The sequence below is a fragment of the Manis javanica genome, chromosome 5 (assembly GCF_040802235.1).
Source record: "Manis javanica isolate MJ-LG chromosome 5, MJ_LKY, whole genome shotgun sequence".
NCBI lineage: Eukaryota > Metazoa > Chordata > Mammalia > Pholidota > Manidae > Manis > Manis javanica.
Window position 1 is genome coordinate 60221804 of NC_133160.1, and position 5064 is coordinate 60226867.

Below are 5064 nucleotides of genomic sequence, written 5' to 3' on the forward strand. Positions count from 1 at the left end.
TTAGTATTAAGGTGAGGTGTAATGACCGTGGAATGAAATATGTTACTACCTTTCCATAAAAGAAATATGTCACAACTATTTAGATTATCCTCTAATGCCTCTGCTTGCCTTAGGGATATTCACAAGATAGAATTGATGTATATTTCTCTACTTTTCAAACCTATTAACAAACTGAAAATCCAAACCTTTTTAGATTCCCTAACGAAGATATATTAAGATATATTATTAGTAACAATTTCCCACCAGCACAAGTTCAACATTTATATGGTGACTCACAGTTATTGTCACAGCTAATACTTCAGCAAGGGGTAGTTTAAAAAAAAGTGAAAGAAATTGAGAATTATAAAAACTCATTTTTTGAATTAATGTATTGAATTGTTTCAGAATATATATATTATATAGAGTAGGTTAAGACAAGCCACATGTTCTCTATAGCTTTGTCCTAGAAGATAGTGCCAAGGAATTTGATCTTTTAAAAAAATTAAAATATTGAGATTAAACAATTGCTATAAATGATCTATGCTGCTATGTAAGAGTAGTTAATCTTAAATCTGAAGAGAAACAGAGATTGCCACTGGATAATATTTCCTGAAACATTATAAAAGTAAGAGAATTTTAAAGGATATTTGCCATTGTGTAAATACCCATGGCCAAACAGATATCACTCTTCTGAGATGTTTAAAAGTGTGCATTGCTATTAGAAGTTGCAGTATAATATCCATTACAGGATGCCTCTATAAATGTACAGGAAGTGTATATGTATTTTAAAACTTTTCCCTCAGGAGACTGAAAAAATAAGTATGTAGTTTACATTCTCATGTTTTTATGAGTGATTTTAAAAAAGCAAATAGATTTCACACAATTTGGTCTGCTTGTACAGTAGCATTTAGGTACTTATTTATCAAAAATAGCAAAAAGAAAATAATAGGTAAGAGAATTAAAAATCTAGAACAAACTTTGAGAGGAAGTGAAAGCAAGTTTTTGCCTACTACACATCTCACGTATTTTCATGATTAAGCTTGAGAACATGATAAAAAATGATACTGGCGTAGTCAGGGTTCAAGGATTTTATGCATACTGGAGAGATACTTTTAATTAGGATATAGTTATTTTTTTTTCAGCTAAGAATATGATTTTGGAAACATTCATTAAATCTTAAAAATTGCCTATAGAAAGCCAAGGATATAGTTTAGATTTGATACTGAGGTAAGGCAAGGACATGGGACAAGCATCATGATTAACTTTTCCTGCCTATGATGAAAAATGCTGATATAAACAGTACAGTAAGAACAGGAGGGACCCCAGCTGAAGGCTAAGATTCCATTTGAAAAAGCAGTAAGTTGAGAAATAAGATTCCTTGCATATTTTTTAGTAATCAGACAATAACCTAAGAGCACACCTTAAGGCAGGACAAGGAGTCTTTAACTGCTTGAGGGTAACCACTATACAGGAGAAGAATAGGATAAATAAATCCCTTGTGTTGGATTTATTTCACAAAATTAGCTGGAAGACTGATAATACAAGAGAGGAGACACAATGTCTCTCACCAGATCTGAGACCACCACTCGAACCTAAATCCAACACCCTCCCCCTCTGCCCTTTGCCCCATTCTTGGAAGTCTTAAAAGACAAAATCCTTAACCTTTCAGTGCACCTCCTCTCTCAGGACACCACACTTTCCTTTCTTTAAGTGTGTACTCTCAAATATTATTTCTCACTGATCAAATTATTGTGGTTGGTCTCTTTGCTGTGTCATTTTATTTCCAAGTCTTCACTCTGTCTCTGCCTTACTTCTATCAAGTAGGAAGGGGCTGCTAAGAGCTCAGATTTGGGCCTGTATGTTCCTGTCACCTGGCTGACCCTGATGTAACTGCAGCTAGCCATCTGCTCTTGGTAGCCTGCCTGAAAATCTCCTTTCTTTGGGAAGTTCTCAAAACATGATCTCAGTCCATCCCATGTTCTGTGGCTCCCCCAAATCCTGGGGTGGTAGGAGCTAGCCCCCATGCTGTGCAGATCCAAGTGGACACAGGATGCCTGGTGACCCTGGGTGTAAGAGTTGGCCAGGGAATCTGCCCTAGGCCAAGGACTTTCCCTCTCTGTTTCTGCACTTTCCTGTTCTCTGCTGCCTGAAAGGGAGCTGCCATTCCCAGCTGCTCTTGTTTTAATAAACTCCTTTATTACCTGCATTCATCTGACCTGTTCGAGAATTCTTTCTGGTTCAAAGTCAAGACCCTCGCTTGTTCAGGTTTCTCCTAGTGCTTCACCTAGTCTTCAGGGAGAGACCTCCCGAGATGCAGCTGCCTGGCAACAATATGGTTAAAGTTAGAAAGTGTATTTAAATGTGACTTTGGTTCTGATTTAAATCTATCTTCTCTTTATGCTTCTTCTAACTGGGAAGGAAAGATTTAACTCTAAGCAAATCAGAATTTTCTTTAAACATTTAAATGGATGTCCTGCTTTCATTGTCTAATGTCAGCAGAGCTTCAAATAATTTAAGCTTGAATATAGGGTTGTGATTAAGAGCACAGGATATTAACACCACTACTTGAATTAAAATTATGATAATTTATGTAAAGCTGTCATGCCTCAGTTTCTTTATTTCTAAATTATTGATGATAATACCTAAGTAGTGTACTTGTTGTGACTATTACATGAATTAGTCATGCAGAGCACTTAGGGCAGAATCCAGCACAGGATACTTCAGCCATTGAAATTCAGCCTGAGGTTTGGATTCTCTGTATTATTATAGCTTCATTAGTATTTTCCTGTCACCAACTGAGTTGATCCATGCATTCTTTTGCATATTATTTACCAATTCTCGTCTCTAGGCCTGGAGGTAGTCAAACTGAGTAACACAATATATAGGGCAATAGTTTTGAAGTCAAATCTTTGTAATTATACAAGGAAAAACAGAAATTTAATAAAATTAAATACCCATTTCCTCTTTATCACATTAAAGAATTGTGGAAATAACAATTTGTTCAATTCTTCTTTATTTTATTTTTATACTTTTTAAATTGCTGAACAATCTTACGTGGATATTTCTAACAAGTTCAGAGTCAGACTAGGTTTCCAGAATGTAACTATGATTTCCCTTCATTATCTTTTTTTTTTTTTTTAATGTTAGCTGTTTATTGTACTTTTAGATATATGCTCTCTGGGAAAAGTTTTCAATTAGCAATAATTGCTCCTCAAATAAACCTTATTGGCTATGATACTGCCAGTGCAAAAAGATTGGATACACCCTCTCTGAAGTGTCCATTCAATTAAGTCTTTCACCTATTTTTATATAAAGTCATTATTTTCTTTTGACATGTAGGAGTTTTTTTGTTTTTGAGATATAATTAGTCATTTTAATTTCAGGCGTACAGCACAATGATTCAATGTATGCAATGATCATTAGGTTAGTTACCATCTATCACCATACAAAGTTATATTTTTAGTATGTGATGAGAAGAGACAAAATAAATGGGTGCATATACTCCTCTTTAGGATGTGCACCTTTTCTTTTTTTTTTGTCTCTCTTGACAACTTTCAAGTTTGCAATACAGTGTTATTGACTATAGTCACTGTGCTGTGCACTGCATCAACATTACATTTATTTTATAATTGGGAGTTTGTATCTCTTGATCCCCTCAACCCATTTCACCCACTCCCAATCCCCCACCCCTCTGTCAATCATTCTGTTCTCTGTATTGATGAGTTTTATTTTTTTCTCTTTTGTTTTCATTTGTATGTTCATTGCTTTGATTTTTAGAGTCCACATACATGTGAAATCATACAGCATTTGTCTTTCTATGCCTGGCTTATTTCAGTTTGCACAATTGCCTCAAGGTCCTTCCAGGTAGTCACAAATGGCAAGATATCATAGTCTTTAATGACTGAGAAGTATTATACTGTGTATGTGTGTATATATATATACCACATCTTTATCCATTCATCCATCAATGGACACAAGGATGCTTGCAAATCTTGACTGTCATAAATAATGTTGTAATGAACATAGGGGTGTGTCTTTTTTTTAATTAGTGATTTTTTCCATTGGATAAATACCTAATAGTGGAAATGCTGGGTCATATCGTAGTTCTATTTTTAATTTACTTGAGAAATCTAAACAATTTATTGGTAGATCATATGGTAGTTTTATTTTTAGTTTACTTGAGAAATCTGAAAAAATTCTAACAGGTATAAGGCAATATCTCATTGTGGTTTTAATTCTTATTTCCCCAGTGATTAGTGATGTTTAGCATTGTTTCATGAGACTGTTGACCATCTGTATGACTTCTTTGGAAAAATATATATCCAGGTTCTCTGACCATTTTTAAACAGACTTTTTTTTGACTATTGAATTGCATGAGTTTTTTTTCGTATTTTGGATATTAAACCCTTATTAGGTATACAATTTGCAGATATATTGTCCAATTCAGTAGGTTGCTTTTTCATTTTGTTGATGGTGTCCTTTGCTGTGCAGAATCTCTTTAGTTTGATGTGGTCCCATTTTTTATTTTATTTTATTTTATTTTATTTTATTTTATTTTATTTTATTTTATTTTATTTTATTTTATTTATTTATTTAGTTATTTTTGATAGTTAAATTTTTTGTTGTTGTTTTTTTTTGAGAGGGCATCTCTCATATTTATTGATCAAATGGTTGTTAACAACAATACAATTCAGTATAGGGGGTCAATGCTCAATGTACAATCATTAATCCATCTCAAGCCTAATTCTCGTCAGTCTCCAATCTTCTGAAGCATAACAAACAAGTTCTTACATGGTGAACGAATTCTTACATAGTGAATAAATTCTTACATGGTGAACAGTACAACGGCATTCATCACAGAAACTTTCGGTTTTGATCATGCACTATGACCTATAAACAATCAGGTCAAATATGAATATTCGTTTGATTTTTCTACTTGATTTATATGTTGATCCCACATTTCTCCTATTATTATTATTATTTTTATTTTTAATAAAATGCTGAAATGGTAGGTAGATGCAAGATAAAGGTAGAAAACATAGTTTAGTGCTGTAAGAAGGCAAATGTAGATGATCAGATGATCAG

At 33.6% G+C, this 5064-nt stretch overlaps 1 pseudogene; it reads right to left on the reverse strand.

The window, feature by feature from the left end:
• Nucleotides 1-3154: 3154 nt before the first annotated feature.
• LOC140849809 (U4 spliceosomal RNA) lies at nucleotides 3155-3234 on the reverse strand (annotated as a pseudogene).
• Nucleotides 3235-5064: the final 1830 nt, after the last annotated feature.